The sequence below is a fragment of the Lissotriton helveticus genome, chromosome 3_1, assembly GCF_964261635.1.
Source record: "Lissotriton helveticus chromosome 3_1, aLisHel1.1, whole genome shotgun sequence".
Taxonomy (NCBI): domain Eukaryota; kingdom Metazoa; phylum Chordata; class Amphibia; order Caudata; family Salamandridae; genus Lissotriton; species Lissotriton helveticus.
Genome location: NC_136061.1, coordinates 36,585,926 through 36,596,468, shown reverse-complemented (window position 1 = coordinate 36,596,468; position 10,543 = coordinate 36,585,926). Strand labels below are relative to the sequence as shown.

Genomic DNA, 10,543 nt, shown 5'->3' with positions numbered 1-10,543 from the left:
GAAGCAGGTGCTGGTGTCTGTGGATGGTGGGTGTTCTGAAGGTGAAGTGGACGCAACGATGGTCGGTCCATGGGAGTTCGGTGGTGTGGCTGAAGGTGATGGAGTTTCCTGTAGTGAAGAGGGGGTCGAGGGTGTGTCCTGCTGAGTGCGTGGGCTCGGTCACGATCTGGCGGAGTCCAATGTTGTGGAGGTTGTCCAGGAGGGATGTGGTGTTGGGGTCCAGTTGATTGTCGAGGTGGAAGTTGAGGTCTCCCAGCAGGGTGTAGTTGGTGGATGCGATGGCCTGCGGGGAGATAATGTCCGTGATGGAGTTGGCGAAGGGTCCGCGGGGTCCCGGGGGTCGGTAGATGAGGGTTCCTCGGAGGGCGGCGGTGGGGCTGGCCAGTATCTTGAAGTGAAGGTGTTCCATCAGTTCTGTGGACTCATCAGGGAGTGTGCTCAGGCGGAGGCTGGATTTGTGGACGATGGCGATTCCTCCTCCTGGGTGGATGGGGCGGTCCTTCCTGGAGATCTTGTATCCTTGGGGGATGGCGATGGCGATGTCCGGTCCCGAGGTGGTGTTGGTCCAGGTTTCGGTGAAGAATGCTACGTCTGGGGTTGTGCTGTCGAGGAGGTCCCAGATTTCTGTGGCGTGTTTGTGGAGGGATCGGACGTTGAGGAGGATGCATTGCAGGGTCTTTAGTTCAGTGGTGTTCTTGTGGGTGGGTTGTGCTGGATCCGTGTTCTTGGCGGTGCTGCAGGTGTGCCGGCAGCGGTGACAGCTGAAGGGTCCATGGGTGTCGGCTGGTGATGCTAGCTTGCAGTTGTTGTTGCAGCCTGGGTTGAGTGCGTGGAGTGCTGCTGGGTCGTAGCGTTGGCGGGGCGGAGGTCCAGGGTTCCTGGTGCTGGTCGCGGACGGGTCGCAGACGGGCGCAGACGTGCTTGCCTTTGATGCGCCTTCGGTGCGTGCCTGGTGGAAGGGTGCACTGACGGCTGGTGGGTGTGTGCTTGGTAAAAGCGTGCACAGATGGATGATGGCTGTTGGTGTTTGTGCATGGTGAAAGCATTCATTGACGGCTGGGGGTGTGTTGTTGTGTGTGTTGTTTTCTGTGTGCTGGTGAGTGTGTGCTGGTGAGTCTGTGGGGGTGAGCCTGGGGAGTGAGTGTGGTGGTGAGTGTGTTGTGTTGAGTGGTGACAAGTGTGTGGTGTTGAGAGACTGAGGTGTGTGGTTTGTGTGTGCGTTATGTGTGTGTGGTGTATGTGTGTGTGGTGTTTTCTGCACACTCACACACTGCCCCGTAACATTCACACACTGCTCACCCGCACACTCCCAATGTCACCCTGCATAGTCACACACTGTCACATAGTCACACACTCAGCAGCACACAGCACTCAACAACACTCTGCCCTCAACAGCACTCTGCCCTCAACAGCACTCTGCAATCAACAGCACTCAACAGCACTCTGCCCTCAACAGTACACAGCACTCTGCCCTCAACAGCACACAGCACTCTGCCCTCAACAGCACACAGCACTCTGCCCTCAACAGCACACAGCACTCGGCCCTCAACAGCACACAGCACTCTGCCCTCAACAGCACACAGCACTCGGCCCTCAACAGCACACAGCACTCAACAGCACACAGCACTTTGCCCTCAACAGCACACAGCACTCTGCCCTCAACAGCACACAGCACTCTGCCCTCAACAGCACACATCACTCTGCCCTCAACAGCACACAGCACTCAACAACACACAGCACTGCACTCAACAGCACTCTGCCCTCAACAGCACTCTGTCCGCAACAGCACTCTGCCCTCAACAGCCCTCTGCCCTCAACAGCACTCTGCCCTCAACAGCACTTAACAGCACTCTGCCCTCAACAGCACTTAACAGCACTCTGCACTCAACAGCATTCTGCACTCTTCACTCAACAGGATTCTGCACTCTGCACTCAGCAGCATTCTGCACTCTGCACTCAACAGCACTCTGCACTCAACAGCATTCTGCACTCAACAGCACTCTGCACTCAACAGCACTCTGCACTCAACAGCACTCAACAGCACACTGCACTCAACAGCACTCTGCATTCAACAGCACTCTGCACTCTGCACTCAACAGCACTCTGCCCCCAACTGCACTCTGCCCCCAACAACACTCTGCCCCCAAAAGCACTCTGCCCCCAACAGCACTCTGCCCCCAACAGCACTCCGCCCCCAACATCACTCTGCCCCCAACAGCAGTCTGCCCTCAACATCACACAGCACTCACCAGCACACAGCACACACTATCAACAGCACACATCACTCTGCACTCAACTGCACTCAGCACTCAACAGCACTCAACTGCCCTATGCCCTCAACAGCACTCTGCCCTCAACAGCACTCTGCCCTCAACAGCACACAGCACTCAACAGCACACAGCACTCAACAGCACACAGCACTCAACAGCACACAGCACTCTGCACTCAACAGCACTCAACAGCACTCTGCACTCAACAGCACACAGCACTCTGCACTCAACAGCACTCAACAGCACTCTGCACTCAACAGCACTCTGCACTCAACAGCACTCTGCACTCAACAGCACTCTGCACTCAACAGCACTCTGGCCTCAACAGCACTCTGGCCTCAACAGCACTCTGCCCTCAACAGCACTCTGCCCTCAACAGCACTCTGCCCTCAACAGCACTCTGCCCTCAACAGCACTCTGCCCCCAACAGCACTCTGCCCCCAACAGCACTCTGCCCCCAACATCACTCTGCCCTCAACAGCACTCTGCTCTCAACAGCACTCTGCCCTCAACAGCACACAGCACTCATCAGCACCCAGCACATAACAGCACTCAACAGCACACAGCACTCAACAGCACACAGCACTCAACAGCACACAGCACTCAACAGCACTCTGGCCTCAACAGCACTCTGGCCTCAACAGCACTTTGCCCTCAACAGCACTCTGCCCTCAACAGCACTCTGCCCTCAACAGCACTCTGCACTCAACAGCACTCTGCCCCTAACAGCACTCTGCCCCCAACAGCACTCTGCCCCCAACAGCACTCTGCCCCCAACATCACTCTGCCCCCAACAGCACTCTGCCCCCAACAGCACTCTGCCCTCAACAGCACTCTGCCCTCAACAGCACTCTGCCCTCAACAGCACTCTGCCCTCAACAGCACTCTGCCCTCAACAGCACTCTGCCCTCAACAGCACTCTGCCCTCAACAGCACACAGCACTCATCAGCACCCGGCACATAACAGCACTCAACAGCACACAGCACTCAACAGCACACAGCACTCAACAGCACACAGCACTCAACAGCACACAGCACTCAACAGCACACAGCACTCTGCCCTCAACAGCACACAGCACTCATCAGCACACAGCACTCATCAGCACCCAGCACATAACAGCACTCAACAGCACACAGCACTCAACAGCACACAGCACTCAACAGCACACAGCACTCAACAGCACACAGCACTCAACAGCACACAGCACTCTGCCCTCAACAGCACACAGCACTCATCAGCACCCAGCACATAACAGCACTCAACAGCACACAGCACTCATCAGCACCCAGCACATAACAGCACTCAACAGCACACAGCACTCAACAGCACACAGCACTCAACAGCACACAGCACTCAACAGCACACAGCACTCAACAGCACACAGCACACAGCACTCAACAGCACACAGCACTCAACAGCACACAGCACTCTGCCCTCAACAGCACTCTGCCCTCAACAGCACTCTGCCCTCAACAGCACTCTGCCCTCAACAGCACTCTGCCCTCAACAGCACACAACACTCAACTGCACACAGCACTCAACTGCACACAGCACTCAACAGCACACAGCACTCAACAGCACACAGCACTCAACAGCACACAGCACTCAACAGCACACAGCACTCTGCCCTCAACAGCACTCTGCCCTCAACAGCACTCTGCCCTCAACAGCACTCTGCCCTCAACAGCACTCTGCCCACAACAGCACTCTGCCCACAACAGCACACAACACTCAACTGCACACAGCACTCAACAGCACACAGCACTCAACAGCACACAGCACACAGCACTCTGCCCTCAACAGCACTCTGCCCTCAATAGCACTCTGCCCTCAACAGCACTCTGCACTCAACAGCACTCTGCCCACAACAGCACTCTGCCCACAACAGCACTCTGCCATCAACAGCACACAACACTCAACTGCACACAGCACTCAACAGCACACAGCACTCAACAGCACACAGCACTCAACAGCACACAGCACTCTGCCCTCAACAGCACTCTGCCCTCAACAGCACTCTGCCCTCAATAGCACTCTGCCCTCAATAGCACTCTGCCCTCAATAGCACTCTGCCCTCAACAGCACACAGCACTCAACAGCAACCAGCACTCAACAGCACACAGCACTCAACAGCACACAGCACTCAACAGCACACAGCACTCAACAGCACACAGCACTCTGCCCTCAACAGCACTCTGCCCTCAACAGCACTCTGCCCTCAACAGCACTCTGCCCTCAACAGCACTCTGCCCACAACAGCACTCTGCCCACAACAGCACACAACACTCAACTGCACACAGCACTCAACAGCACACAGCACTCAACAGCACACGGCACACAGCACTCTGCCCTCAACAGCACTCTGCCCTCAATAGCACTCTGCCCTCAACAGCACTCTGCACTCAACAGCACTCTGCCCACAACAGCACTCTGCCCACAACAGCACTCTGCCATCAACAGCACACAACACTCAACTGCACACAGCACTCAACAGCACACAGCACTCAACAGCACACAGCACTCAACAGCACACAGCACTCTGCCCTCAACAGCACTCTGCCCTCAACAGCACTCTGCCCTCAATAGCACTCTGCCCTCAATAGCACTCTGCCCTCAATAGCACTCTGCCCTCAACAGCACACAGCACTCAACAGCAACCAGCACTCAACAGCACACAGCACTCAACAGCACACAGCACTCAACAGCACACAGCACTCACAGCACACAGCACTGCACTCTGCACCCAACAGCACACACCACTCTGCACTCAACAGCACACAGCACTCTGCACTCAACAGCACACAGCACTCTGCACTCAACAGCACACAGCACTCTGCACTCAACAGCACTCTGCCCCCAACAGCACCGTAGCGCTGCTCTTTAACGTAAACGACAGACGGGTGCCGTGCACAGTATGTTCGCTTGGGAGCCTTGAGATTACCGGCTCAGGATTATCCCTCCTGGTAGGTTTTGCATATGCACCCTTTAAACACAGTGTTTAAAATATTGGGGGTTAAGAAGGGTCCTTCATTTCTCTCCGTTGGTTTGCGGTAGCCTCATTTACGTTCTGTTTACAGAGGTGGGGCTCCTCCTCCACATTGGATGTGGCTGCCTCATCCAGCACGTAATGTTTACAGAGGTGCCCCCTCCCGCGTTGCCTGTTGTCTGAGCCTTGATTTACACAGCACAGATGGCAGACACCATCGGAAGCAGTAGATCAGTGGAGGCTTGCGCGCGCACTCCCCTCTCGGAAACGCAAGTTACATGCATAATTAAATATCGTGTTAGCCTCGTTTTGCACAAGGTGCTTGTGAGGATGGGTCTTAACAGTTCGCATCTGTGTTGAGCTCTTCTATTTTGACTTCCCGAGTCACCTATACCAGGATTATACTTTGTGTTTCATATATTGTTTGTTTACGAATGCGCTGATTATCGTGGGCTAGACTTGTTTCCTGCAGATCATAATGTGTTCTGCTGTCATTTGTTTGGCCGCAATGTCAGTATAAACCTGGCTTGGAAACAGCACGCATATAGGCAATTCTGGCTGGTGAAAGGTAGCTGTCTAGTCATACCAGGCTTTTAGAAGAGATGGTTGGTTTATCATGCTCAAATTGTTTTCAGTGAGTGTTATCTTGCAACACATTATTTGGTACAATATGTATGCATTTGCAGAATGCATGAGGGTAGCTAAAGGGTTGCTGTGTGTTGCGAAGTGAAACCGATCCATACGTAATATTAATTTTACATTTCACCGGGGAAAGCACTATCATGGCACGCATTATTTGGAGAAGAAACAAATAAAATAATACTGTGAATACAATTAACAAAGGCACACTGTTGCCTGAAGTCGTACTTAAACGAAAGTGCACTGTGAAATTTTTTCAAGCTGCTTAACTAAAACGACTACGAAATCAAACAAAGGGAGCTGCGCGCTGAGCGCTGCTGAATGGTGAACGCGCCCGGACATCTGGATTCACTTACGGAGGCACCCTGACAGCTCCTAATTATAATTAATGTACTTCTTTGCGCGAGCACGAACGAAATATGCCCAAAATGGCGGAACAAAACTACATTTACCCTATCACTTCAAGCCTATTAAAACGAAAACACAAGGAAGACGAATCACTGGCCAGATGACAGAAAACGCTAAGGAATGTGTGGAATTCCTCTCGCCAAGGCCCTAAGGATACTTTTTCTTTTTTTTCTTATAACATTAGGATCTCGAAACTCCTCCCCCACTTACAGTGGGGAGGAGTCCGAGCCCTAAAAAGGGAGAATAGGCAGAAATAAGGCACAAAAGAGCAGAGATGCAGAAAAGAGCAGAAAGGTGAAAGATAGAAAGGGTAAAAAAACGAGTGAAAACGAGAGAAGGAGCAGAGGGAGAGAAAGGGAAAATGGGCAAAAATAAGGCACAAAAGAGCAGAGGTGCAGAAAGGTGAAAGATAGAAAGGGGAAAAAACGAGTGAAAACGAGTGAAGGAGCAGAGGGAGAGAAAGGGAAATGGGCAGAAATAAGGCGCAAAAGAACAGAGGTACAGAAAGGTGAAAGATAGAAAGGGGAGAAAAACGAGTGAAGGAGCAGAAAGAAAGAAAGGAGACAGAGGTCCACTGGACCACCAGGGATGAGGCGCAGGGAAACCTGCGGGTGGAGGAGGGCCTCGATCACCAACACTCAAGAGTGCAGGGGCAGGGGCACCTCACTTAATGACGGAGCTGCGAGGGTGGGAGAGCAATTTCACTGACAATGAGTCAGTGGTCTTGACTTGACTTGACTTGAATTTTCATTGTGAATCATTTGTTTTTAGGACTACAAGACCCCTGATGAAGGGTCCCGACCCGAAATGCATTGGGATGGTCTAACAATGTCGCATGTTTAAGAACAAATACGATGGATGTATTATCACATTTGGGAAGTATCATACATGATGATCTACATTTGAGAATTAAATACAATTTTTTCCTGACCGGATACTCTATGAATTTACTTGGAACTTTCTTTTCAATCGGAAATAAGGTTATTTCAACTACACGGTGTGCTCCCGAGGGACGCTAAGTATTTACACTTAGTGCTTTTTTCCCTTATTTACAGTGTGCCATATTTGAACTGCTTGTTTGGTTGGGCCCGTTAAGTTTAGTTTGTGTATAGTACCTGGGTCTAGTGTCCTTCAGGGAGGAGCCATCTATCCATCCTATAGCAGGGATCGTCATTAGTTCTGTACATGCAGTGGTTGATTGCTATCAAATGCGCCGCCCAGTAATATTTTTTAATGTCTGATAGATAAGGCCACCAGGGTCCGTAACCCATCACTCTTAGTATCTAAATTATCTCAACTTACTGACCTCTGCTCACTCAGAAATACAGGCCTGGAAAACTGGAGTCCTCCCAATAGATTGCAAAAATAGCAGCGGCCAAAATGATACTCCAACCCCAGATTCTCTTACATTATTCAGACCTTGCCTCTCAACACCCCCCTTCCTCTATACCTACATTTCAGCAACTCATTAAGAGCTTCATTTAAGACAGTAAATGACAATGACAGGGAAAAGAGCTTACACAGCCATTGCAGAAGGCTTGGGAATTCCACCTCTTAGAAACTACTTTAACACTTCACAACTCCACTACATGGTGGAGTGGACCAGACCCACTACGGAAACACTGATGCTTCCTCGATCAGGCAGTAGTCGGCGTACATATATGGAAAGTACCCTGGCTCCCCAAAAAGCGCAGGCTCCCGGGAGTTTACATCTCTCTGGTGGTGAGAGCGATGGTGGAGGCATGGGACAAGGTACCAATCAAGAACAGGCTCTCTTCGCCTCTGCCCCGGTTATGCCTATCATCGTCGCAGCCTTGACTTCCAACCAGCCCTAACAGGGTAGGATTACCAAACATGGGAAGATGGCAACCGCAAGAGAATAGGAGACCTGTTTGACCATACTGGCCTCCTGACCTTTGCACAATTGCAAGACTTCCATTGGCTACCGACCCACAAACAATGGAGATATACAGCTGTCCAACACTGGGTCAACCGAGCCCACATCCATCCACATGCCTGCGGGAGATTGACATCCTTCAAGAAATGGATAATCACCCACACTAATGGCAAGCAACAGCTATCTGACATATACAACTTTCAGAACAAGCCCAAAGCTCTGAACAAAACCCCAGGGTAAAATAGGTGGGAAGCAGAGCTGGACTGCACCACACATCCAAAGAATGGGCAGACATTCTCCACAGAACTCACTCCTCAACATACTTTACAACTGGACTGGAAACTCTACTCAAGATAACTCATTACTGGTACTACAACCCCGCTAGAGTGGCAGCATGGACACCGGGCACTACCAACAAAAGTTGGCGTTCCTGCAAGGAGACCAGCACCGTTACCTAAACAATATTGATGACATCTTTGACACAGAATTCCACACACATTCCTTGATGCATTATATTGGATTTACTCAATGTCTTATGGGTTTGTCGTGAAAATCGATGAAGCCTGCCCTTTTCGCAGTGACGCAGGCGGTCATTGCCAACTGGGGGACAGATAAAATGCAGATCCTCTCCAACTGCCCAAATAGACAATGGGACGTGGTGGGGACTGAAAAATTAACAGCATCTGTAAAGAACACTTTGCCGCAATTCGATAAAACGTGGGTGCCATGCGTACCGTTCCTGGTGCAGGAATCCAGAGAACTCTCTTCCCCCAAGTATTTACATGTCCTTCGACTTACAGGAGCTGAACCTTTGACCACTACCTAGAAAATGGGGCTCCCAATATTACTCATTCAGGCAGTTAATTCTTGCCCTCATCTGAGGACTAGTGCTTCTCAGAGACATTTATGCACTGATAATTCCCCCTTCCCACTCAATGCCCCCATTCTAATTAGGGGTGGGCAGAAAACGACGCTTTGACAGCGTAGTGGATGAAGCCAGCCACACCTGCTCCCCGGGCCATGTCCAAGCTTCCTAACTCTAGCCAGGCCGGGGAGAGCCTCCCCGGGCCCCGGTGGAGCCCCGTCCCCAGCGCCCGGGCCCTCTGATGGCTTGCAGGACGGGGGGCTCACGCACCCCGGGCGTGGCCGGACGGAGCTCAAGCCCCGGGCCCAGCTTCCGAACCCTAGCCAGGCCGGGGAGAGCCTCCCCGGGCCCCGGTGGAGCCCCGTCCCCAGCGCCCGGGCCCTCTGATGGCTTGCAGGACGGGGGGCTCACGCACCCCGGGCGTGGCCGGACGGAGCTCAAGCCCCGGGCCCGGTCCCACCTTCCGAACCCTAGCCAGGCCGGGGAGAGCTTCCCCGGGCCCCGGTGGAGCCCCGTCCCCAGCACCCGGACCCTCTGATGGCTTGCAGGACGGGGGGGGGGCTCACGCACCCCGGGGCCGGCCGGACGGAGCTCAAGCCCCGGGCCCGGTCCCACCTTCCGAACCCTAGCCAGGCCGGAGAGAGCCTCCCCGTGCCCCGGTAGAGCCCCGTCCCCAGCACCCGGACCCTCTGATGGCTTGCAGGACGCGGGGCTCACGCACCCCGGGGCCGGCCGGACGGAGCTCAAGCCCTGGGCCCGGTCCCACCTTCCGAACCCTAGCCAGGCCGGGGAGAGCCTCCCTGGGAGCCCTGTCCCCAGCGCACGGACCCTTGGCCGGACCCAAGGAGGGTTAAGCCCAGGCCACGTCCACTCCCCGACGGCCTGCACGGGGAGCCCATTTTTCACGACTATTAAGCCCCCACGTAGTGGGGGCTTACAGAACTCTGGGGAAGGACAAAAGTTGGAGTGAGCCCGGCCGCCAGCCCGCAGGGTTATCTGGTCACCCAGCCCGCAGGGCCATCTGGTCACCCAGCCCGCAGGGCCATCTGGTCGCACAGCCAGGCGACCAGATGGCCCGGGACGACCCAGCGCCCAGATGGCCTGGCGCACCAAGGAAGACGCTCTGGAGCTTCCTTCCCCCGGGTGGCTGCTGCTCACCTCCCTGCCCGGAAGCAGTGGGCCATCTGGTCACCCTGCGACCCGCAAGGGATGGTGGCCCCCATCCCCGCACCCCGTTGGGGCAGGGACATGAGGGGGAGGCCCCGTGCCGAAGGGCACGTGGTGGAGGCAGCCTCCCACAGACCCGTGTTACCCCCTCCGCGTCCCTCCCGCCGGCCCGGCGGCAGAGGGACCCGCCCCTGGGTGTGGTGGAGGGAGGCGTCCGCGGGCACCCACGCACGGAGAGACAAAAGCTTGGCTCAGAGGATGACTTTAAATAGATCGCAGCGAGGTAGCTGCTCTGCTACTTACGAAACCC

At 54.0% G+C, this 10,543-nt stretch overlaps 1 pseudogene; it reads right to left on the bottom strand.

Annotated features, from left to right (window-relative positions):
• Positions 1–10,473: 10,473 nt before the first annotated feature.
• The window catches only part of LOC144825614 (28S ribosomal RNA), a 2,997-nt pseudogene continuing 2,927 nt past the window's right edge, over positions 10,474–10,543 (bottom strand).